This window comes from Pelophylax lessonae, assembly GCF_965119305.1.
Source record: "Pelophylax lessonae genome assembly, chromosome: 3".
Lineage (NCBI taxonomy): Eukaryota > Metazoa > Chordata > Amphibia > Anura > Ranidae > Pelophylax > Pelophylax lessonae.
The window spans coordinates 30,252,673-30,279,747 of NC_138770.1; the positions used below are offsets into that span (position 1 = coordinate 30,252,673).

The following is a 27,075-nucleotide window of genomic DNA, read 5'->3' on the forward strand; positions in this document are numbered from 1 at the left end:
GTGCCAGCTAAGTGTGTTATCCTGGTTAAAGGGTTTTAATAGCAAAAGATTAAAACACTCACAAGAGGTAAAATATACAAGTGCTCACCTGGTGTCAGAGTCTCTGGATCCTCCTAGAACCATCCTGCAGGACCGCTGTCATCTGTTCCGGCTGCTGGGCAGAGAGATGGCTGGTTTGGGAGACTGGAGGAGCCCCAAGAAGCCACGCTAACCAGCATGGAAGGCACAGTGGAAATGCCGTCACCGGAAGGATAGGAGGTACAAGACCAGAAGAGAAGCAAGGCTTTCCTCTTGATCTATACACAGCCAGTCACATGGACAGCAGCCATATGTGGTCCTGTGCATTCCTTTATTGTACCCCCATAACCAAAGACCAGTGACTTTTTCTGGATTACCCTCTACCCTGATCATTGGTATTTTTAGATATTTATTGCTGGCTGGACTATATATAATCTTTGTGTGCCAGTATCTCCTTTCTCTATTAGTAGAAACACAGGATCTCCATCTTCCCTACTAACAGGACAGCGATCTGCCTTGTTTACACTGGCAGACAACTGTTCCGGCTCTCTAGGGAATGATTGCCAGGTGCCAACGGACACCGTGTCCACCAGACACGCTGATTGGCTCCTGCTGTGTCCAGCGGGAGCTGGGCGGCGGCAGAGCGTATGCCCGCCCCAGACCCAGAAAAGCAGATGTGATTCTGTGCAGAACAGCTGCCCTACCGCAGTACATGTATGGGGTTGGTCAAAGCAGAAAGTCTCCCTGATAAAGAGGCTATGACCTGGTGGATTGCATGCGGAACTCCTGGGCCCGGCTGAGGACATTTAGGGCCTTAAGATTGAAGATGTGGTGGATGTCTCCTTTTGGTTTGGGAACTGTGGACAGAGAAGAACTCCTGGAACTCTTCTGGCCTTAGCTCAGTGAGATAGAGTTTGGAAGACTAATGTCATAGACAGGTTGATAAAAAGTTTAGGGCTTTAGAAAGGGCCTCCAATGGCTGTCAATGTGGTGCCTTCTCCACTCTCCATCTCACTAATAAAACCCCAATGGATGACTCTCTATGAACTGATCACATTCCAATCACCGATCATCTAATCATTGGTAAAAAAGAAGACGCGGCACAGAATATTGTACGAAGAGTTTTTATTGTACAAGATCAGAATAAGCGATTACCACACAGTAATGATATGAATAAAATAAAGCTTAAATATTTTATAATAGAATTAACAAATGTGTCAAATGTATTAATAATCATACATTGGTTGGACCAATAAAAAGCCGGCTACTTCAATAAATCAAGCACATGTATTGCCATGATTGTCCATCTCTTGCCCCATGTACTCTGATGATTGCCCACTTGTTGCCCCATGTATTGTCATGATTTCCTGCCTGTTGCCACATGTGGGGAGTGATCGGTAAAGGTAGACAGTAGAGTCATGATTTTACCACCCACTTAACCTTAAATGGCAGCCGGATGGGGCTGTACACATGGCACTGCAATTTGTAGCTGCTGCAAACCTCACCCCCCCCCGGTCACATTGGGCAATGGTATTCAACTGAATGGGGTTGTGCCGCAACAGCCCTGATGCATACAGTTGCTGCGTATTGGCTTGGGCTTTACAGGGTTAACATAAGGGCTCCCAGCTGCCTGCCAACCCCACAGCGGGTCAGAGGGCAATGCGGGTGTAAACCAACCCCGAGTGGACTGAGGTGGTTTCACAGCTCCATTCGGGTCTCCAAAGTAGTAACCCGGAAGCGGCAGCACAACGTCACGTCCGGGTTAATCAACGTCACGATGGCGGCAAATTCAAACATCTGTCACTATTCAGAAATGCATATTTCAGCATATTGAATAGAGTGAAAGCGGGGGAGGGGGTTGGGGTCTTTTAGACCCCCTATCCCTTCGTAAAGAGTACCTGTCACTGCCTATTACTGTCACATTCCCCCCCTCCCCCTCAATAAAGAGTACCTGTCACTGCCTATTACTGTCACATTCCCCCCCTCCCCCTCAATAAAGAGTACCTGTCACTGCCTATTACTGTCACATTCCTCCCCCCCCCCCTCCCCGATCCCTTCATAAAGAGTACCTGTCACTGCCTATTACTGTCACATTCCCCCCTCCCCAGATCTCTCCATAAAGAGTACCTGTCACTGCCTATTACTGTCACATTCCTCCCTCCCCCCCGATCCCTTCATAAAGAGTACCTGTCACTGCCTATTACTGTCACATTCCCCCCCTCCCCCTCAATAAAGAGTACCTGTCACTGCCTACTACTGTCACATTCCCCCCGATCCCTCCATAAAGAGTACCTGTCACTGCCTAATACTGTCACATTCCTCCCCGATCCCTCCATAAAGAGTACCTGTCACTGCCTATTACTGTCACAAGGGATGTTTATATTCCTTCTCACACCAATAAAAGTCATCAGATTTTTTTTTTTTACAATTATGCTAAAATTAAAAAGTTAAATAAAAGAAATAGGAAAAAAAATAATATTAAAGCGCCCCATCGCCGTGAGCTCACGCACAAAAGAAAATGCAAACGTAAGTCGCGCCCACAAATGAAAACGGCGTTCAAACCACACATGTGAGGTATCGCCAGAGTGAGAGAAATAATTAAATAAAAAGATCTCCTCTGTAACTCTAAACTGGTAACCGCTAAAAAATTTTAAAGCGTCGCCTATGGAGATTTTTATGTACCGTAGTTTGTCGCCATTCCGCGGGTGTGCGCAATTTTATACCGTAACATGTTGGGTATCTATTTACTCGGCGTGACATCATCTTTCACAATATACAAAAAAATTGGGATAACTTTACTGTTTACTTATTTTTAAACGCTGCGAAATGTATTTTTTCTTTAGAAAATGGTATTGGAAAGACCACTGCGCAAATACCGCGTGACAAAAAATATTGCAATGACCGCAATTTCATTCTTCAGAATCTTTGCTAAAAAATATATATAATGTTTCGGGGTTCTAAGTAATTTTCTAGCCAAAATATTGATTTTAACATGTGAACCACATGAGTCAGAAATGGGCTCGGTCCTTAAGGGGTTAAAACATTTCCTGCACTCTGAACATTAACAGGGAAGCTCACCTGTGTGTATTCTCTGATGGCGCAGAAGGTTTCCTTTATTATTAAAACATTTCCCGCACTCTGAACATGAATAGGGACGCTCACCTGTGTGTATTCTCTGATGGCGAAGAAGGTGTCCTTTATCATTAAAACATTTCCCGCACTCTGAACACGAATAGGAACGCTCACCTGTGTGTATTCTCTGATGGCTAAGAAGGTTTCCTTTACTATTAAAACATTTCCCACACTCTTAACATGAATAGGGACGCTCACCTGTGTGTATTCTCTGATGCTTATTTAGGCTTACTTTATGATTAAAACTTTTCCCGCACTCTGAACATGAATAGAGACGCTCACCTGTGTGTATTCTCTGATGGCTAAGAAGGTTTCCTTTAGAATTAAAATATTTCCTGCACTCTGAACATGAATAGGAACGCTCACCTGTGTGTATTCTCTGATGGCTAAGAAGGTGTCCTTTATCATTAAAACATTTCCCGCACTCTGAACATGAATAGGGACGCTCACCTGTGTGTATTCTCTGATGCTTATTTAGGCTTACTTTTTGACTAAAACTTTTCCCGCACTCAGAACATGAATAGGGACGCTCCCCTGTGTGAATTCTCTGATGTCTAAGAAGGTGTCCTTTTTTATTAAAACTTTTCCCGCACTCTGAACATGAATAGGGACGCTCACCTGTGTGTATTCTCTGATGGGTAAGAAGGCTTCCTTTTTTACTAAAACATTTCCCGCACTCTGAACATGAATAGGGAAGCCCATCTGTGTGCATTCTCTGATGGCTAAGAAAGCTTCCTTTACGATTAAAACATTTCCCACACTCTGAACATGAGAATGAATTCTCTCCTGTATGAACCCCTTTATGGTATAAAGAAGATTCCCCGAATCTTTGCTAAAAAATATATATAATGTTTCGGGGTTCTAAGTAATTTTCTAGCCAAAATATTGATTTTAACATGTGAACCACATGAGTCAGAAATGGGCTCGGTCCTTAAGGGGTTAAAACATTTCCTGCACTCTGAACATTAACAGGGAAGCTCACCTGTGTGTGTTCTCTGATGGCGCAGAAGGTTTCCTTTATTATTAAAACATTTCCCGCACTCTGAACATGAATAGGGACGCTCACCTGTGTGTATTCTCTAAAGGCGAAGAAGGTGTCCTTTATCATTAAAACATTTCCCGCACTCTGAACACGAATAGGAACGCTCACCTGTGTGTATTCTCTGATGGCTAAGAAGGTTTCCTTTACTATTAAAACATTTCCCACACTCTGAACATGAATAGGGACGCTCACCTGTGTGTATTCTCTGATGCTTATTTAGGCTTACTTTATGATTAAAACTTTTCCCGCACTCTGAACATGAATAGAGACGCTCACCTGTGTGTATTCTCTGATGGCTAAGAAGGTTTCCTTTAGAATTAAAATATTTCCTGCACTCTGAACATGAATAGGAACGCTCACCTGTGTGTATTCTCTGATGGCTAAGAAGGTGTCCTTTATCATTAAAACATTTCCCGCACTCTGAACATGAATAGGGACGCTCACCTGTGTGTATTCTCTGATGCTTATTTAGGCTTACTTTTTGACTAAAACTTTTCCCGCACTCAGAACATGAATAGGGACGCTCCCCTGTGTGAATTCTCTGATGTCTATGAAGGTGTCCTTTTTTATTAAAACTTTTCCCGCACTCTGAACATGAATAGGGACGCTCACCTGTGTGTATTCTCTGATGGCTAAGAAGGCTTACTTTATAATTAAAACATTTCCCGCACTCTGAACATGAATAGGGACGCTCACCTGTGTGTATTCTCTGATGGGTAAGAAGGCTTCCTTTTTTACTAAAACATTTCCCGCACTCTGAACATGAATAGGGAAGCCCATCTGTGTGCATTCTCTGATGGCTAAGAAAGCTTCCTTTACGATTAAAACATTTCCCACACTCTGAACATGAGAATGAATTCTCTCCTGTATGAACCCCTTTATGGTATAAAGAAGATTCCCCGAGATGAGATGGTTTCCCGCACCCGTCGGCACTGTCAGATATTAGAGGACTATGTGAAGTATCAGGAGATTCCAATGATCTCCTCCAATGGTGAGGTCTGTCATGTATATTATGAGGAACGGAATTAACTTCTGGAGAAGATGCCATGTCATTATCTTCTGTAGTCACATCTTCCTCCGATGTCCTTCTATTCCCACCACAGAGTCCGTCTGTCAGAAGACAAGAAAAATTACCAAGAGTTTTCCACACTCATATACACTGCTCAACACTTTATAATATGGGCTGTAATAGAGCAGCACGAAATGCCAGCAGAATGCTTGGATGTATAGGGAGAGGTATAAGCAGCAGAAAGAGAGAAGTGCTTATGCCGCTGTACAGAACACTGGTGAGACCTCACTTGGAGTATTGTGCGCAGTACTGGAGGCCATATCTCCAGAAGGATATAGATACTCTAGAGAGAGTTCAGAGAAGAGCTACTAAACTAGTACATGGATTGCAGGAAAAAACTTACCAGGAAAGGTTAAAGGACCTTAACATGTATAGCTTGGAAGAAAGAAGAGACAGAGGGGATATGATAGAAACTTTTAAATACATAAAGGGAATCAACTCGGTAAAGGAGGAGAGCATATTTAAAAGAAGAAAAACTACCACAAGAGGACACAGTTTTAAATTAGAGGGGCAAAGGTTCAAAAGTAATATGAGGAAGTATTACTTTACTGAGAGAGTAGTGGATGCATGGAATAACCTTCCTGCAGAAGTGGTAGCTGCAAATACAGTGAAGGAGTTTAAGCATGCATGGGATAGGCATAAGGCTATCCTTCATATAAGATAGGGCCAGGGACTATTCATAGGATTCAGATATATTGGGCAGACTAGATGGGCCAAATGGTTCTTATCTGCCGACACATTCTATGTTTCTATAATCAGAGTATAGCATCAAATCAGGGAAACTCCTGGGATATCCATCTGCTCAGTGAAGTAGCAGAGGGGGTTGTTAATCAGTTTCAGCTGGACAGGGCCGTAGAAGGTCCTTAACCCATCAGCAGAACCGGTATCTGCTCCTTTGTGCAAGGAGGACCAGGATGAGCACTGCCAGAGCCCTACAAAATGACCTCCAGCAGGACACTGGTGTGAATGTCTCTGACCAAACAATCAGAAACAGACTTCATGAGAGTGGCCTGAGGGCCCGACGTCCCCTAGTGGGCCCTGTGCTCACTGCCCGGCACTGTGGAGCCCGATTGGCGTTTGCCATTGAACACCAGAATTGGCAGCTCCACCACTGGCACCCTGTGCTTTTCACAGATGAGAGCAGGTTCACCCTGAGCACATGTGACAGACGTGAAAGGGTCTGGAGAAGCCGTGGAGAACATTATGCTGCCTGTAACATCGTTCAGCATGACCGGTTGGGTGGTGGGTCAGTGATGGTCTGGGGGAGGAATATCCATGGAGGGACGCACAGACCTCTACAGGCTAGACAATGGCACCCTGACTGCCATTAGGTATCGGGATGAAATCCTTGGACCCATTGTCAGACCCTATGCTGGTGCAGTGGGTCCTGGATTCCCCCTGGTGCACCACAATGCCCGACCTCATGTGGCAAGAGTATGCAGCCAGTTCCTGCAGGATGAATAAATATGCCCTGTTGTGTGATGTTGGGGAAACCAGTCAGGGACCAGCATTGCTGGAGCAGAGCGATGCCCCTAGCTGCCAGGGGAAGAACTCCTCCAGTGAGGGCGGGGGCAAGGGAAAGGAAAGACAGGTTCTGGTGGTAGGGGACTCACTTACTAGAAGGAAAGAGAGGGCAATATGTGGAAAAGACTGTAGGTGCCGAACTACCGGCTCTTTAGTAAGGATGGGCTGCACCTTAATGGGGACGGTACAGCTCTTTTGGGGAGAAAGATGGCCACCAAGTTGGATGGGCTTTTAAACTAGGAGACGGGGGGAGGGCTCAGAAGTAGAGTCAGTCAGGAGGGAACAAAGGACAGAAGGCAGTAGTAGAGTCAGCAGCGACAGTAGTTCCATAACATCTATTGGGGGGTCTGTGCGGGAAAACCTAAGACCAATCAGGAATAAACAATCGCCATTCACGATCAACTTCCACAAAACTAAGAGGGGAATATGCAAATGCCAGGAGCCGAGCTAATAAAATTAGTATGAAATGTTAGTACATGAGGAGGACATAGACCTTGTGGGAATAACGGAAACTTGGTTCGACCCCTCACATGACTGGCTGTCTAATATCCCTGGGTATTCTGTGTACCGGAAGGACATGGTAGGAAAAAGAGGGGGAGGGGTATGTCTCTATGTCAAGAATAATGTAAGGGTGATAGAGAGGAGTGATATTATGGAAGGGATGAGTATGGAGTTAGAATCCGTGTGTGTAGAACTCCATAGGGAAGAAGAAAAAGGGAAAAGTAATTGTGGGGGTTTACTTTAGGCCACCCAACCAAAGGGAGGAGGTAGAGCTGGAATTTATATCACTGTTGGGTAAAGTGGCAAAATTGGGATCAGTCATCATATTGGGGGACTTCAATTATCCCGACATTGACTGGGATGAGGGGACTACACACTCACAGAAGGCCCGTCTATTCATGGAAACCTTACAGGATAATTACATGTCACAGTTGGTGGATTCTCCTACTAGAGAAAATGCAGTGCTGGATCTATTGATCACTAATGACCCAGACATAATTTCGGAGGTAGGAGTCCAGTACTACCTGGGCTCTAGCGATCACAGGATGATCACATTTAGTATAAATAACAATATAACAAGGCAAGTGGGGAACATAAGAACCCTAAACTTCAGAAGGGCAAACTTTTCAAAATTGTACTCATTGATGGAAAGGGTAAACTGGGACCAAACCCTGGGATCACTGACCACGGAGGAAAAATGGGAATGCTTTAGGAACATATTAAGCAAATGCATCTTGCAGTGCATTCCTCTGGGAAATAAATTTAGAAGAGACAAAGCCAAACCTGGCTGGCTAAACCGTAGCTTTAAAAAACTTATTAGGGGAAAAAAATTGGCCTTCAAGAAATATAAATCAGAGGGCACAGTATCGGCTTTCCAGCAATACAAGGAGGCAAATAAGAAAAGTAAATACGAAATCAAAATGGCCAAAATCAACTTTGAGACACAAATAGCGGAGGATAGTAAAAAGAACCCAAAGAAATTCTTTAAATATATAAACAAAAAATCTAGGGCAGAGCATATTGCACACATAATTAACGATGATGAGAGGATGGTTACAGAGGACACTGAAAAAGCAACCGTGCTGAACGCCTTTTTTCTCGACAGCTTTTACACAGGAAAAGGAGGGGTACACTGACCATGACTGTATGGGGTACACTGACCATGACTGTATGGTTAGTAGTAATACACAGGACTTGCCGCTATGGCTAACAGAGGGTGAAATCAGGGAAAGGCTGGATAAAATTAACACAAATAAATCACCAGGCCCGGATGGCGTACATCCGAGAGTACTCAAAGAACTTAGTAAAATTATATCTAGACCATTGTTCCTGATCTTTGCTGACAGTATTAGGACAGGAGATGTACCAGGGGATTGGAGGAAAGCTAACGCGATACCGATATTCAAAAAAGGGCAGAGGCATGTCCCGTGAAATTATAGGCCTGTCAGTCTGACATCGATAGTATGTAAACTTCTGGAGGGGATGATAAGGGACTATATCGTAGAGTTTGCTAAAGACAACAGCATCATCAGTAGTAATCAGCACGGGTTTACAAATGGGCGATCTTGTCAAACCAATCTCTTAACATTCTACGAGGAGGTGAGCTGTGAGCTAGATATGGGGAGACCAGTGGATGTGCTGTACCTGGATTTCGCTAAGGCGTTTGATACAGTTCCCCACAAATGCTTAATTTATAAAAAAAAAGGTCTGCAGGTATCGACAGCAGGGTTTGCTCTTGGATACGGAACTGGCTAAAAGGGCGTGTCCAAAGGGTGGTAATAAATAGCGCATACTCAGACTGGTCTGTGGTGGTAAGTGGGCTCCCCCAAGGCTCAGTCCTGGGACCAACCTTGTTCAATTTATTCATAAACAGCATTGAGGACGGGATCAGTAGTTCGATATCAGTTTTTGCAGATGACACAAAATTGGGCAGGGCAATAACTGCACAGCATGAAGCAGATATCCTACAGAATGACCTGGACAAAATAACAGAGTGGGCAATGACATGGCAAATGAGGTTTAACCACTTAAGCCCCGGAGGATTTGGCTGCTAAAGGACCAGGGGTTTTTTTGCGATTTTTTACTGCGTGACTTTAACGGACAATTGCGCGGTCGTGCGACGCTGTACCTAAACGAATTTGACGTCCTTTTTTTCCCACAAACAGAGCTTTCTTTTGGTGGTATTTGATCACCTGTGCGATTTTTTGATCACGCGCTATAAACAAAAAAAGAGCGTAAATTTTGCAAAAATAACAATATTTTTCACATTTTTTTATATGAAATTCCCCAAAAAAAAAAGTAAAAATCAAAATTTTTTAACATTTTTCGGCCAATTTGTTTTATGCTACCTATGTTTGGTATAAAAAATCGCAAAAAGCGTATTTTGATTGGTTTGCGCAAAAGTTATCGCGTTTACTAACAAAGAGAAAGATTTTTGTCATTTTTGGTGTTTTTTTTTTAACGCGTAATGGCGGCGATCTGCGATTTTTTTTTCGGTACTGCGACATTGCGGCGGACAGATCGGACCCTTGACTGACATTTTTGACACTTTTGGGGTTACCAGTGACATTACTGCAGTAATCAGTGCTATACATATGCACTGTTACTGCAAAAATGACACTGGCAGGGAAGGGGTTAACTTTATTGGACAGGGAGGGGTTAAGTGTGTCCTAGGGGCGTGCTTTCTACTGTGTAGGGACATTCCTATTGGTGTAAAAGCAAAGATCAACCGTTCTACATAGTAGAACGGTCAGATCTTTACTTTTACACAGGGAGAACTGACAGGCAGCTTGTTTACACAAGCTGCTCTGTCTTTCTCCCTTCACAGGAGCGATCGCAGTGTGACTGGCGGACATCGAGTCCGCCGGTCACACGCACTGACTTGCCTGTGAACGAGCCGCGATAGGCTCGCAAGTCAGTGACAGGCGAGTGACGTACCGATACGTCACTCTGCCTGGCCGGGGCTGACCGCCGCAGTATATAGTCGTGCGGCGGTCGGCAACCGGTTAATGTGGAGAAGTGTAAGGTTTTGCACTTGGGGACTAAAAACATAAAAACACAATACACGTTAGGAGGGGAACCTTTGGGGGAATCAGAAATGGAGAAAGATCTGGGAGTCCTGGTAGAGGATGGACTAAGCAATAGCATGCAATGTCAAGCGGCAGCTGCCAAAGCTGAATATTAGCATGCATAAAGAAAGGGATGTATTCCAGAGATAAGACTATAATCCTTCCACTTTATAAAACTCTGGTCCGACCGCATCTGGAGTATTCTGTCCAGTTCTGGTCGCCAGTCCTCAGGAGGGATGCGTTGGAGCTGGAGAGAGTCCAGAGAAGGGCAACTAAACTAATTAGGGGATTGGAGGACCTTAATTATGAAGAGCATCTACAATTGCTTAATTTATTCTCCCTGGAGAAGAGACGCCTAAGAGGGGACATGATAGCAATTTACAAATACCTCAATGGTGATCTCAGCATAGAAAAAAAGCTATTCAGTCGCAAGGGTTGCATGAGGACTCGAGGACATACAATGCGATTAGAGGAGAAGCGTTTTAACCTCAGGCAACGTGGGGGGTTCTTTACTGTTGGGGCTACAAGATTGTGGAATTCTCTACCACAAGAGGTGGTTTCTGTGGGAAGTATGGCTACTTTCAAAACACTCTTGGACATACATCTCAAGGATCAGAACATTCAGGGGTATGAGAGATGATTACGGCCACACACCTATAAAGGTTGAACTGGATGGACTATTGTCTTTATTCAACCTCAACTGCTATGTAACTATGACCTGCTGTACGATAGTAAATGGCAGTCTCAGTCTGAACGTACGCCAGGCCACGCCTTGATGTGCGGGACACCTAGTCACTATCTACCGATATAAAATGTCCAGCTGGTGGAAAATGGGTGTAACAAAAGAGAATCCATATTATGTGTAAATATAGCAGTGGGTAGAGGGGAGAGAGCAGAATTCAGGACTATGTGATGCACAACATAGAGTATATAGTGCAGGGGTCAGGAGTATGTAATGTACAACATAGAGTATATAGTGCAGGGGTCAGGAGTATGTAATGTACAACATAGAGTATACAGTGCAGGGGTCAGGACTATGTAATGTACAACATAAAGTATATAGTGCAGGCTTTTTCCTTCCAGCAGCGCGGAGCAAGATGGCAGTGCAGATCTTGAAGAAGAGGAAGTTTGTCGCCGATGGCATCTTCAAAGCTGAACTGAACGAGTTCCTGACCTGCGAGCTGGCTGAAGATGGCTACTCTGGTGTGGAGGTCCGAGTCACCCCAACCAGGACTGAGATCATCATTCTGGCTACCAGGACCCAGAATGTCCTTGGTGAGAAGGGGCACCGTATCCCTGAGCTAACTGCCGTAGTCCAGAAGAGGTTTGGATTTCCTGAGGGCAGTGTGGAGCTGTATGCAGAGAAAGTTGCCACAAGGGGTCTGTGTGCCATCGCTCAGGCTAAATCCCTGCATTACAAGCTCCTGGGAGGACTGGCTGTGAGGAGAGCCTGCTATGGTGTGCTGCATTTCATCATGGAGAGCGGGGCCAAGGGCTGTGAAGTGGTCGTGTCCGGCAAACTGAGAGGTCAGAGAGCCAAGTCCATGAAATTTGTGGATGGCCTGATGATTCACAGTGGAGACCCAGTCAACTAATACGTGGACACAGCTGTACGTCATGTCCTCCTCAGACAAGGTGTGCTGGGTATCAAGGTAAAGATCATGCTTCCTTGGGACCCCAGTGGCAAGATTGGCCCCAAGAAGCCCCTACCTGATCACGTAGGATGTTGAAAGCCAGGACGTGATGGTTTTGAATATCAGCTCAGAAACTTTAAAATAAAAAAACAAAATTATATAGTATATAGTGCAGGGGTCAGGAGTATGTAATGTGTAATATAAATGTAGAATCCCTCTGACATCCAAAAGGCAGGATAACTTCTCCAAAAGCCAGGGGCGGGCTAGCATTTCACCTCAGGGCTGAATCCATGGCATAAATACCGGGACCAAGAAAGGTTATTGGATGCCAATCTCTTTTGTATTTTTAAAGTGTTATTGCAGAATGGTTCAGGAGGTGAGGGGTTGGAGGTGAGGGTTGGGGGGGGGGGGGGTCTCAGATACCATGGCAGATCACTTACAGACTGCTGATCAATGTCTACTCTCACAGTGTCAGAACCTTTAAGGTGACTGAGCAACACTGTAAGCACATTCCCAAATTTCAGTGCGTCCTCCAAGTGAGTCCCCAGGCCCTCCTTAGAGACCGGTCTTCTTCATGGCTCCTTCCAGCAAGGGGCCTCCCCTGGGTCTCCTCCTTGGCACAGCTTCCTCCAGACCAGGCAGGACAGCTTCACAACCACTTAAGCACATGTTAGGCCCCAAAACAGGCTAATGGACCTAACAGCAGAGCTCCATCCAGCAGCCCCTCCCTACACCTCATCCCAGGGGAAGAGAGCGAGCACATGGCCTGTCCCAAATATTTATTTCCTCCCCCAGGATGCACCAGTGACATAAACCTCCTACTGGATTGGCTGACAGAAAAATATAAATATTCTTAATGTAAGACATTAAACCCAAAGAAAATATTTATTATATTGGAGATTATCGATTCTTAGATGTGATGTTAGTTTTCCTTTTTAGGATTTCTTATATGTTCATCTGGTGATCTGGCCAGTAAATCTGTTCTATAAAAGCTCCAACTCTAAAGCAGAATGTATCAGTTACTGGGATGGGGCAGACCATTTACCACTGACAGGGGTGCTTACAATGATCAGCTTTTATTTATTCTTGTAAAACTTTTATCCCAAAAGGGAAAAAACTGTTTGCTGTAACTGATTATAAGGCCTCATGTACACTGGACGTTTTTGGAGCTGCTGTTAGCAGCGTCAGACATTTTTTTTTGCAGCTGCAGAACGCCCATCCATGTTATTCTATGGCCTCATGCACACATTGAGCTTTTAGGAGCTCCAAGTGGCATAGGCGTTTTACAGCTCCAAAAAAAAAACCCAGGAACTGTGCGTTCTGGAGCTGCAGCGTCAAGCTGTTAAAACGTCTGACGCTGCTAAAGGCTGAATAACGTGGCTTAACGTGCGTTAAGCCACGTTATACGTTTTTTTTTCTTCCATTCAAAATCAATGGTTCCCTATGGGAGCCTATTGATTTGAATGGAAGTCGCACCGCAAGTCGGATCAGGATGATCCGACTTGCGGCGCGACTTGCGCTGTGAGAATCTTGAGGGGGAACTCCACGCCAAAATAGGGAAAAAACGGCGTGGGGTTCCCCCCCAGGTTCCAAACCAGGCCCTTCGGGTCTGGTATTGAATTTGAGGGTAGCCCCACGCCGAAAAAACGGTGTGGGGTCCCCCCCCAAATACATACCAGACCATTATCCAAGCATGAAGCCCGGCATGCCAGGAAAGGGGAGGGGACGAGCGAGCGGCCCCATCCCCCCTGGATCATACCAGGCCACACGCCCTCAACATGGGGGGGTGTGGGTGCTCTGGGGCAGGGGGGGCTCTGCACCCCCCACCTCTGCACAAGGGCCTCATCCCCACAACCCTGGCCGGTGGTTGTGGGGGTCTGCGGGCAGGGGGCTCATCGGAATCTGGAAGCCCCCTTTAACAAGGGGGCCCCCCAGATCCCGGACCCCCTCCCTATGTGAATGGGTATGGGGTACACTGTACCCCTACCCATTCACCCCATAAAAGGCAGTGTGTGTAAATAACGACAGGAGACGTTTTGGAAAGTTTATTAAAAATCTTCATCCCGTCTTCTCCCTCTCTGGTCTTCTGCTCTTCTCCTCTCCGGTCTTCTGCTCTTTTGCTGTCGGCTCTTCTTCTTCCTCCGGTCCTCCTCCGACGACGTCTCCGGCGATTATGCCGGTCTCTGGTCTCTGCAGCTTATTATATAGCCATTAGGGGCGTGGCCACCCGATGACGTCATCGGGAGACCCCGCCCCCTCGTGTCACATATGACGTCACCTGTGACATAAGGGGGCGGGGTCTCCAGATGACTTCATCTGGCGGCCACACCCCTAATGGCTATATAATAAGCTGCAGAGACCGGCATAATCGCCGGAGACGTCTTTGGAGGAGGACTGGAGGAAGAAGAAGAGCCGACAGCAAAAGAGCAGAAGACCGGAGAGGAGAAGACAAGACAAGAAGAGCGGACAGCAAAAGAGCAGAAGACCGGAGAGGAGAAGACAAGAAGAGAGGACAGCAAAAGAGCAGAAGACCGGAGATGGAGAAGACGTCCCCTTTCCTGGCCTGCCGGGCTGCATGCTCGGATAAGGGTCTGGTATGGATTTTGGGGGGACCCCACGCCGTTTTTTCGGCGTGGGGCTACCCTCAAATTCAATACCAGACCCGAAGGGCCTGGTTTGGAACCTGGGGGGGGAACCAGACGCCGTTTTTTTCCCTATTTTGGCATGGAGTTCGTCCTCAAGATTCTCACAGCGCAAGTCGCGCCGCAAGTCGGATCACCCTGATCCGACCTGTGGTGTGACTTCCATTCAAATCAATAGGCTCCCATAGGGAACCATTGATTTTGAATGGAGGCAGAAAAAACGCTGCTAACAGCTACTGTGGCCAAACGTGCAATAACGCTAATGGAAAAAGCTACTGAAAGCACGTTTTTACAGCTGCTTTTTCCCGGCGTCAAGAAACAGCTTTGGAGCACGTTTTTATGACACTCTGTGTGCATGGAGCCTTAAGTGTGAGATGGAGTTTGGCTTTAATTTGTTACTGTTTTTAAATCTGATAATACATCTAACACTCCATCCCCCCCCCCCCAGACTGATAATGCTGCTGTCTCCAGAGTGGGGGGCGCTCTAATACAGAAGGTGTGACCAGGTGAAAATAGAGGGGGAAAAACCTTAAAAAGAAAAGTAATGCAGCCACCACATCTAATGATTGGTAAGCTGCCATGTGTGACATTTTTGGTTTTGGGTTTATTATCATTTTAGTTTGGTTGGTGAAATGTCATACTATGTCCAGTGATAGCGGTGACATCTACTGGCCACAGTGAGAAATCACAACTCAGCTTAAGCTTAGGGAAAAACCAGGCGAAAAACTGAACAATCAGTCTGAGCTAAGTACAGCCCAGCCAAAAACTAACATGACATAGTAGCCCCAATTTAAGACAAGCTGTAACTTTAGATCCCCGTCCCCCTTTTTTCTGACTGCTCAGACAAACTGTCTAAATTCTGGATTTCTAACAGATGTAAAGAAGAGAGAAATTCGGATAAAGGGGTACAACTTATGTAGGAGGATTTGTTTCATCTCTGTGTATCCCCGAGGCCAGTCACTTCATTGGGTATATGGAGGGTTTACACCCACTCTAAATGTTAACATGAGACAAGTTGCAGAGGTCCCACACCGCTGCCTCCCATCTCCTGAGACTGCACTCAGTGACTTGGGTGTGAGACTATACAGACATATCCCTCCACCCGGCACAGCCAGCAGATAACAGAGCAAGTAACCCCGGGAGAATTGTTCTGTCAGAGATCTTACTAGACCCCGGCATGGGGCAGAAGACCCGAAGAACAAACCCCAGGTGTCTAGGTCTGATAACGTCTATGGTGAAAATGAACATTTTTGCTGCCAGCTGAACCCCAGAATCCCCATAAATCCAGTCTAGAGACATAAATTGTGTCTGCAGCACAGAGAAGGAAGATTATCCGAGAGAAATACAGGAATACAGGACGGGGAACACAGCTCAGGAAAGTGACCAGGGGATTACAGACTGATATCACCCAGTCCCCGCCCTACTCTGGACCAATCAGTGAGCAGTATGGGTGGAGGAATGTATTTAGTGTTAATGACCCACCTGTGCTGATCTCTGTAGGAGTGTCCTCCTCTATAAATGTCCCCGTTATTCCATCCTCCACCATAGACTGCTGATCATCTCTCACATACGTCTCTTCTTCTTCTGCTTTAACCTCAAATTCTATATCGATTGGATCTCCACTCTAAATCAAGAAAATTAGAGAGAATATCATCTGTAAAATATAAGATTTAATATTGCAACATCACATAAAAATCCACACATTGTCTCCATGAGTCTGTGTTTTATAATCTCTGTCTCACCAACCTTGTAACAGTGAGGGATGGTGTGATCTTCCTGTGTGGAATCCCGGGAATACAGAGGACGGGGACATCTCTCTGGTGGGTTCCTGGTATTAGGTGGCTCCATCATATCCTTGTGTCCTTCTGAAAACTCCTCCATCACTCCATACTTCTCATCCTCCTCTTTATACTCTTCTTTAACATCAATATTATCATCCCCGAGGTTTCCACTCTGAATATATAATAAAACATTCATTGTATGCTGTGTATAAATCAGAACTATCAATCATTGACAATCATCTACCTGATGATGGTGAGGGATGGTGTGACCTTCCTGTGTGGAATCCCGGGAATACAGAGGACGGGGACATCTCTCTGGTGGGTTTCTGTAGCTGGATGACTCCACCATGGTATCCTGGTACAGATCTTTGTGTTCTTTTAGAAACTCTGACTCCTCCATCACCCCATCCTCATCATCCTCCTCTTTTATCTCTTCTTTGACCTCAACTTTAGAATCTCTCAGATTTCCACTCTGAATATATAATAAGAATGACATCAATGGTAACAATGCAGATAATGTACAGATCCTAATGATACTATCAGTGATTGTTCCTCATCTACCCGATGATGGTGGGGGATGGTGTGACCTTCCTGTGTGGAATCCCAGGAATACAGAGGACGGGGACATCTCTCTGGTGGGTTCCCATTACTGGATCCATCTGTAGGAAACACACACACTGACTGAATACATTGTTTCTATGTGTTTATCAGATGATGGGGCATCTAGGTGGAGCCTCCGTACTGCTCTCTCCTTTACAATAAAGTCTCCTCTTACCCGGTGATGTGAGGGGCGGCTGATTCTCCATCATGACGTCCTTGTAGAGATCCTTGTGTCCTTCTAAATACTTCCACTCCTCCATGGAGAAATAGACAGTGACATCCTGACACCTTATAGGAACCTGACACACACAATGATACAGTCATCATCCAGACACATCCCTTGTCTGTTACTGGATAATGTCCCAGAATTCCCAGCACCGCTCACCTCTCCTCCATGATCTCTCTGGTGACTTCTAGAATCTTCTTTGTATTTCTCTATTCTATCAGGGAGGGAGGTGGAGGCAATGTGATGGTCATATGATCTCCAGACTTCACAGGAGGAAAACTCTAGATCTGAACACAAATAGTAAAATCAAATGAAATTCCCAGAATCCTCCTCACCTCACCATTCAGGTTTCCATTTGATTAAAGCCCCACCTCAGACTGAGGTATAATTTACCCACACAGGACCCCCACACTACGCAGGGTAAAAGCTTGTTGCACGCATTCTGACATCATTACATACAACGCAGGATAAACAGTCCCACTTTGCTAGTGAGGATGCCAAGGATCCGCCCACATCCTAAGAGAATCAGAAAAAAAGCCAGATGGATGGACACTTAGAGGAGGAGCTGTGAGGTCAGTGTGATGTCATAGGACATCTAGACTGATTGGAGGAACATTTGGATGGGGAGACATGAGGGGCCCTCTATATGAGCCTCCTGTGCAAACCAAATCATTGTTTCTGGGTGTGTCCTACCTCTCCTAAACTGAAGAGTGAACTTTGACCTTTACCATACAGAGATCTATCAGGAATGTGTGAAAGTAATCTCTCATGTGATCAGGTGACGTGCGGAGGAACGGAGTGAAAATTGCAGACAATTTTCTCAAGAACTCCTAATGGTGGGGATGGATTTTGCTGCATGCTGGTGCCAACCTTCCCACCCCCCCCCCCCCCCCAAGGGTCTCTGCAGGTGTGGAGAAAAGCTGTGTAAGAGGATATGGAGGAGAGATGAGGAGGAGATCCAGGAATCAGGATAAAGGTCAGGACAAGCAACAGACGAGCGCATCCAAGAGATGAAGCCGGGGTCACTACACAGAAAATCAATCCAAGGAAACAACAGGCAGGACGAGGAATAGCAAGAAGGAGCTCAGAGACAAATGAGAATATTGCTCAGCCAATGGGAGATTATCTCAGCATAACTTACATAATGAAGGAGATGAGGGGGAGGGGAGGTGACCATAGATACATGGAAATTCAGCTGGTTCAGCAGGGATCGGTCACATTTCCATCCATGTGTGGTCAGCTTTGGAAGCAAGATATATTAATCATCAACTGATCCCCTTGAAGGGGTTAATCTACTTATTACCTCTGCCGCCAGATCCTGCAGTGTCTTCCCTCTACATTCTATGGAATGTCCTCTGTACCTGACATCACTTCCTGTCTGTATTCCATAGAGACTTCCTGTCTGAGTAGAATTGAGATCTCCACCTTGTGGTTCTCAGAGGAACTGCAGCCCTGAGAACCGTCTGGTAGTGTGAACACGGCCTTGTGCTGTGTGTGTATGTACTGTATATCCTTCCCCTTTCTCTCCTCCCTGAGTGTGTATGAAGAGGCGGAGCTCCTGCTGGAACAGCGGTCGGAGGAGGAAGCCGAGTCTAGGAGGGAGACTGACAGAAAGCGCAGCAGAGTTGAGCGAGGAGGATCCAGTTCCTTTGCCATTGGAGGTGAGGAGAGTGTGAAGGATGTTTGTGACTCTGGTAGATGAAAAGCTGGGAGTCATATTGCTCTGGTGAGTGGGGAAGCACTACTAAGGGGGCGCCCTCACCATCACGTGTGTAAGAGGTGGAAGAAGGCGTGGCTACATTACAGCTGGCACAGTTTGGAGCACGGAGAACTTTCACACCTTATCAACTTTTTATTAAGTTGCAAACTTTTTTGGAGCAACAGAACTTCTTTGAAGTAGATGCAAAGTGGAAGCAGTTGACTTGCAGAGAAAACTATATTGAGCAAAAAATATTGTATATTTAGATGAATTTGCACAGATTTTTATTTTAAAGAAAATATTATAAGATTAACGAAGTAGGTGCTAAGTGGAAGCAGTGGATCTGCAGGGAACAGCATCTTGAGCACAAAGCACTTTATGTTGTATATGAATTTGCACATGGATCAGTTTACTTCATTTATTGATAAACACCATAAGATGAATGAAGTAGGTGTAAACCTAGACCTAGGGAACACAAGGGAGGTGGAGTGGGAATCCTCCTATCCTCACAGAGCACCTTCCAGGTTCTCCACTCTCCTCCCTCTCATCATTTGAAGCTCACTGTACGTCTATTTTCTCCAATCTCCTCTAGAATTGCTGTGATTTAGCGCCCCGCTGGACCGGTATTAACTTTCCTTGATGACTTCTCTGCCTGGCTGCCCTACTTTCTCTCTTCTGAAATCCCCACAATCATTCTCAGCGACTTCATCATCCCTGTTACTACGAACACTTCTGCTACTTCCAAACTTCTCAGTCTAACCTCCTCATTTGGCCTGAAGAAATGGATACACAATGGATAGAGGCTTCTACTCACTCTGGTGGCAACACCCTCAGCCTTGTATTCTCCCACCTATGTACTCCATGCATCCTCTCCAACAATCCTCTCCCTCTCTATAAACACCACTAGGGATGGGCGAGCGGTTTGGGCCGAGGAGAACTTCACCAATCACCCGAATTTTCTGTGCGTTCAGTGTTTTCATTTTTTTACTATTTACATCCCGCCGAGTGCAAAGTCAATAGGTTGTTAAGAAGGGAGACAGGGAAGCCTGCCACTGCGTCCTTAACAACGAATGAGTCATGAGCTGTCAGTGGGCTTCCCCAAAATGTAAAAAAAAAAGAATTGCTGGCAAGAAAAAAATTGGGGAAAAATCGGCGTGGGGTCCCCCAAAATCCATACCAGGCCCTTTGGGTCTGACATGAATTTTAAGGGGAAATCCATGCCAAAATGTAAAAAAACAAATGGCATGAAGTCCCCCAAAATCTTTAACTGACCCTCATCCGAGCATGCAGCCTGGCAGGCCAGGAAAGGGGGGACGAGCGAGTGCCCCCACCTGAATCATACCAGGCTACATACCCTCAGCATGGGGGATGTGCCCCAAAGCACCTTGTCCTATGTTGATAGGCACAAGGGCCTCTTCCCCACAACCTTGGCCTGTGGTTGTGGGGGTCTGCAGGCAGGGGGCTTATCAGAATCATGGAGCCCCCTTTAACAAGGGGGCCCCCAGATTCCATCCCCTATGTGAATGAGTTTGGGGTACATTGTAAAAATAAATGAGCCTAGGAGCCCATTTTTCACAATTCCTTTTATAGAAAAAATAAAAAAAACAATGTCCTCCAATGTAGATCCATCGTCATTCACGACGCCCACTGCACCTCTGGACCCCCCAAAAAAAAACACTCCGCCCTCAAGGAATGACAGTCTGACAGTACTTAAAAAGGTAAGGAGCAGGGCCACCTGGTGACATCATCTGGTGGCCCGCCCCCTTGTGATGTAACTGACTGGTGCATGCTGGATCAGTGACATCATAAGGGGCATGGCCACCAGGTGACATCACATGATGGCTCTGCCCCTTACCTATTTGAAAACTGTCACCCGGCGGAGCAGACATTCGACAGTCAGCCTTCCTCGTAGGCAGAGGTTTTTTTTCTTTTTTTGGGTTGACGGTGCAGCCGTTGTGATTGACGATGGATCTACATCAGGGGACATTGTTTTTTTATTTTATTTTTTTTAATAAAGGAATTTTAAAATACTGACACTTGTCTTTATTATTGACACTTTTTTTGGTAATTGAGGGCCAGGATCTGGGGGCCCCCTTTTCAAGGGGGCTTCCAGATTCCGATAAGCCCCCTGCCCCAAAGCACCCCCCCATGTTGATGGCATGTGGCCTGGTATGGTTTGGGGGACACTCACTTGTCCCCTGTCCTGGCCTGCCAGGCTGCATGCTTGGATAAGGGTCTGGGATCGATTTTGGGGGGAAGATACGCCATTTAAAAAAAAAAAAAAAATTGGCATGGGGCTTCCCCTCAAAATCTATACCAGACCCTTATCCAAGGATGTAGCCTTTTTTTGGCCTGGTATGGATGGTGGGGGCACCACACAGTTTTTTTTCCCCATTTTTTATTTTCTTTGCCAACAATTATTTTTTGTACATTCAGCTGTCTGCGGGGAAGCCTGCTGACAGCTGATGACTCATTTGTTGTAAAGGATGCCGTGGCTGGTTTCCCAGCCTTGCTTCTTAACAACCTATTGACTGTGCACTCAGCACTAAATAGTAAAATAAATAGAAGAAACGCGGAGCACACAGAAAATTTGGGTGTTTTGCGAACACCTGAAGGGGCCATTTCGGGCTGAAGTTATGCTCGGTCCAAACCGCTCGCCCATCCCTAGTGGTGTTTAGAGAGAGGGAGAGGATTGTTGGAGAGGATGCATGGAGTGCATAGGTGAGAGAATACAAGGATGAGGGTGTTGCCACCAGAGTGAGTAGAAGCCTCTATCCATTGTGTATCCATTGCTTCAGGCCAAATGAGGAGGATGGACTAAAATATTTAGAAGTAGCAGAAGTGTTTGTAGTAACTGGGATGTTGAAGTCACCGAGAATGATTGTGGGGATTTCAAAGGGCCTGGTATGGACCGAGGGGGGACCCCCACATTGTTTTTTTTTAATTATTTCTATTGCCGGCAATGGCCGGGAAAATCAATTTAAATTAAATTTTTTTCTTTATAAATGTCAGTTTTGCTGCAGCAGGTTCTATACAGGGTACAGATACACCACTTTACAGGCAGACTAAAGGGATCCCCCAGGCTCTGTATTTAAAGGAATCTTTCTTTTTTTTTTCACTTTAACCATGATTTAAATCACTGCTCCTTTAAAAACTATATTTTGTAAAAAAAAAAAAAAAAAAAAAAAGGAAATTGATAGCATCAAAAATGAAAAGATAATAAAAAAAATAAAAGAAAAACATGCACAGAGAAATTTCGAGTGTTCGGTGAACACCCACACACAGACGATGTTCAAGCCAAACTTATACCTGTCCCGAACCAGTTGCCCATCCCTACTCCCTGATTATCTCTCGCCTCGATTACTGCAACTCCCTCCTTATTGGCTTACCTATACATAGACTATCCCTCCTTCAGTTCCTCATGAATGTCAGACTCCTCCACCTTACAAACCGCTCAGCATCTGCTTCCACTCTCTGCCAATCCCTTCATTGGCTGCCACTCCCTCAACAGATTTAAATAAAAAATACTAACGGTAACTTGCAAAGTCATTCACAACTCGGCCCCCAGCTACTCCACTAACCTGGTCTCAATATTCCAACCAAATCATCCTCTTCGATCCTCCCAATATTTCCTGATTTCTAGTTCCCTTGTCACCTCCTCCCACCTCCAGGACTTCTCCCGAGCCTCTCCTATCCCATGGAACTCCCTACCCCAATCTGTCCGACTATCTCTTACTCTATCCAGCTTTAGGTGTTCCCTAAAAATTCATCTCTTCAGAGAAGCCTATTCTGCCCCCAGCTAACAACTGTACTTTTATTTTCTCCATCCCCCACAGTTATCACCTTTTGTATCACTTGACCCTCCCTCCTAGATTGTAAGCTCTAAAGAGCAGGACCCTCCGATTTCTCCTATATTGAATTTTATTGTAATTGTACTGTTTGACCTAACATTGTAGAGCCTGCGCAAACTGTTGGCGTTTTATATATCCTGTATAATAATAATAATATATGACTGCCTAGTCCAGCCTCTCTCAGCCAGGGTTCCTCCAAAGGTTCCTAGGGGCTCCTTGTCCCTTCCTTGGGCTGTATATGGAAGTGTCACCTACCAGCCGTTTCTGGATACTGAAGTCTGTCATCATTGCACGACACACACAATTTTTTCGTTCAATATATTTTTTATTCTAATTTTAATTTTAACAAGAGTTTAAAAAAAAAATGAATAAAATGGTAAAGGAAAAAATCCAATTGGTCAGGAAAATGACTTGTCTGGAATGTGGAGGCGGAGTCGGTAATAATTTGTGTACAATACAATACACAACGTGTTACATTATTATAACAAAGTATTGTAGAAAAGATCACACCATAGAAAATGGGGGAAAGGAGAAAATAAACCCGGATATGAAGGTGACATTTGTGTACGAGGAACACCTTAAAAATTACCACCATTTTATTCTCCAGGGCCTCTGCTTTCAGAAAATATATGTTTGGGGGTTTTATCTAATCTTCAGGCCCAAAATCTGCATTTTACCATGTGTGCAAAAATAATGCAAAACACAGCTCTGGCAGTGAAAGGGTTAATGTGAGCTAGATGGGATCACTCTGCTGTGGTCACATTAGAGCTCCCCCTAGCTGCAGCCTGGTAATAACATTGCTAGGAGGTCTGTTCATTTATCTGCTCCATACTTCCCATCTTTATATAAACGTCTCCTGACTTTTAGGGGGAAATATTAGAACATTTACATAGCAATTCTCTCAATGCATGTACATTCCTTCTGTGTGACTGGGGAAACAATTAATGTTATTAGGGGATTTGCTGATCTGGTTGAATATTTTCCATTGATTTAAAATGGTAAATGTGACATTTGGACACTAGATGGTGCTAATTGCTATGATACTGAGGGCCATCTAAAGGCCAAATGAGGTACTTTTGGTTTTAAATCAATAGTTGGTTTAATCCTGTGGTTTTACTTTGTTTATGTCCTTCAATGTGTACTGTACTCATAAATACATGGGTATGATCTCAGGTATCTGTATGACCTCCCCCGACATAGGAAACTAAGGGGTCTATGCAAAAAATATTTTGGGTAAGGTGACAAGCATGTGTCCAGCCGTGAAAAATTCTGGCCGTATTCTAATAAACACAGTGATTTCCTATAATCGTCAGCTCCAACTTGTGGCCATAATGAGGTATTAGTTCCAAAATACCTCAATCAGGAAAAATAGTTCAATACCGCATTATGGCCACTAGATGGACCCAATGATCATAGGAAATCACTGAATGAAATAAAATAAGACCAGCATTTGTCATGGATGAATGAATGCTTGTCATATTTGTTCATCTATTTTATAAAAACTAAACATGTAAGTGAAGTGGTAACTATTGAGCCAATCGCTTCATCAAACCACACATAATATCTCCCTTCAAAGGGAAAACAGAAATTATTTACAGAAAATCAAACAGTATAAATATTTTCCAACCAATGACCTCCACCCAGACAAGATATGTAGAAATATAAAGACAAGCGGTGTTACCTCTCTTGCCGCACTCCGCCAAGCCACCCAAACCTACACAGGAGCAAAGGAAAGAAGTTCTCACCTAGTTTATCTCCGAGTTCTCCTTCCCTCCTGTTGGGGGATGGGAGAAGGATGGACTGAAGACAGAGAGACACGCTTCGGGGTCACCACTGGTAAGTAGAGCCTTGAAATGAAGGACATCAACTTCAGAATTTCTGTCTTGTCTGTGTAAAGTTTACTGATAAAGATATATGGGATCTCACAGCTTCTAGCTCTGTAACCCGCTATATCATTATCAGTAACCGTCACACAGACAAGCAAGACATTCTGAAGGTAATTCCTTCATTTCACGGCTCTACTTACCACTCTACACCCCAAAATTTACTCAGCCGATGAAAAGCCAACACGGGACAACACTTCATCCATGTCTCTGGTGATCTCTGATCTCCTTATCAACTGTTTCTTACATGTCGAAGATCAGCCATGGAGTATATCTGAGGTGTATATCAGGGTGTGCTTCTTCCCCACATGTCCAGCAACATTCATATAGAAGACATTTCCCACACTCAAGGCACTAATACACCTCCAGGGTTGTGTGGGATCCCTGATGTACAGGAAGACAGGACTTCATTGAGGAACAATTCCCTCACTCAGGACAGGAAAGCGGCTTCTCCCCCGTGTGAGATCTCTGATGTCTGGAAAAATTGGACTTGTGTGAAAAACATTTCCCGCACTCAGGACAAGAATACAGCTTTTCCCCAGTGTGAGATCTCTGATGTGTGTAAAGATTGGATTTGTGTGAAAAACATTTCCCGCACTCAGGACAGGAATATGGCTTTTCCCCCGTGTGAGATCTCTGATGTGTGTAAAGATGGGACGTCTGTGTAAAACATTTCCCGCACTCACGACAGGAAAAAGGCTTCTCCCCCGTGTGAGATCTCTGATGTATGTAAAGATGATACTTTAGTGAAAAACATTTCCCGCACTCAGGACAGGAATGTGGCTTTTCCCCCGTGTGAGATCTCTGATGTGTGTGAACATGGGACTTCCGTGAAAAACATTTCCCACACTCAGGACAGGAATACGGCTTCTCCTTCGTGTGAGATCTCTGATGTGTGTGAAGATGGGATGTCAGTGAAAAACATTTCCCGCACTCAGGGCAGGAATGTGGCTTTTCCCCCGTGTGAGATCTCAGATGCATGTAAACAGAGGACTTCAGTGAAAAACATTTCCCACACTCAGGGCAGGAATGTGGCTTCTCCCCCGTGTGAGATCTCTGATGCGTGTAAAGAGAGGACTTCCGTGAAAAAGATTTTCCGCACTCAAGACAGGAAAATGGTGTCTCCCCCGTGTGAGACCTCTGATGTTTGTAAAGACCGGACATATCTGAAAAACATTTCCCACACTCAGGACAGGAATACGGTTTCTCCCCTGTGTGAGATCTCTGATGTGTGTAAAGATTGGACTTCCGTGAAAAAGATTTCCCGCACTCAGGACAGGAAAACGGCTTTTCCCCCGTGTGAGATCTCTGATGTATGTAAAGATTGGACTTCTGTGAAAAAGATTTTCCGCACTCAGAACAGGAATGCGGCTTCTCTCCTGTGTGAGATATTTTATGCAAATTAAGACGGGATTTAATACGGAAACACTTCCCACACTCAGTACAGGAAAACCTCTTATCTGTTGGAAGGACGGCACCATCCCCCACAGTCTGAGGTTCCTCAGGATAAGAGGAATACGATGGTCCGGCACCGTCCCTCACAGTCTGAGGTTCCTCAGGATAAGAGGAATACGATGGTCCCGCACTGTCCCTCACAGTCTGAGGTTCCTCAGGATAAGAGGAATACGATGGTCCATCTACACTGTGTGGTCCCGGATGGACATTTGAGGTAGCCGGGTTTTCTCCTGGACTATACTGTGTGATGTCCTCATCTTCTACTTTACAGTCTGGAGACAAAGTGAGACAATCCTCTGAGGTTTTCCTCATCTCCCGTCCATCTACTAAAATAGAGATAAAAAGATTATTACTAGACATCAGCAGATTGGTTCCCCTAAACCAGGACTCCGCCCACATCAGGTAGCTTTGTCTCTGAGGATCTTACAATTCCCCCCTCAAGGTAACTAGTAAATGGTAGAGGGTGACTAAGTGTCCCATGAACCACACATCAAGTCAAGACCTGCTGTGTGATAGTAAATGTCAGTCTCATTCTGGACCTACGCCAGGCCACGCCTTGATGTGCGGGACACCTACTCACTATCTACTGATATAAAATGTCCAGCTGGTAGGAAATGGGCGTAACAAAAGAGAATCCATATTATGTGTATATATAGCAGTGGGTAGAGGGGAGAGAGCAGAAGTCAGACTATGTAATGTACAACATAGAGTATATAGTGCAGGGGTCAGTGGTATGTAATGTACAAGATAGAGTATAAAGTACAGGGGTCACAAGTATGTAATGTACAAGATAGAGTATATAGTGCAGGGGTCAGGAGTATGTAATGTACAACATAAAGTATACAGTGCAGGGGTCAGGAGTACATGATGTAAAACAGAGTATATAGTGCAGGGGTCAGGAGTATGTAATGTACAACATAGAGTATATAGTGCAGGGGTCAGGAGTATGT

At 45.0% G+C, this 27,075-nt stretch overlaps 2 protein-coding genes and 1 pseudogene across 3 annotated transcripts in view; 1 reads left to right on the top strand and 2 right to left on the bottom strand.

Annotated features, from left to right (window-relative positions):
- The window catches only part of LOC309550684 (uncharacterized protein), a 1,024,308-nt gene that overhangs the window by 285,448 nt on the left and 711,785 nt on the right, over window positions 1-27,075 (top strand). The gene's annotated exons all lie outside the window — the stretch shown is intronic.
- Window positions 1-27,075, bottom strand: part of LOC309550755 (uncharacterized protein) — a 318,095-nt gene that overhangs the window by 41,699 nt on the left and 249,321 nt on the right. The window lies entirely within an intron of this gene.
- LOC309549870 lies at window positions 3,326-25,834 on the bottom strand (annotated as a pseudogene). Its single transcript has 4 exons — window positions 25,342-25,834; window positions 11,773-11,945; window positions 4,133-5,024; window positions 3,326-3,936 (listed from the first exon to the last, which is right to left on the bottom strand). The product of its transcript is annotated as an uncharacterized misc_RNA (transcript).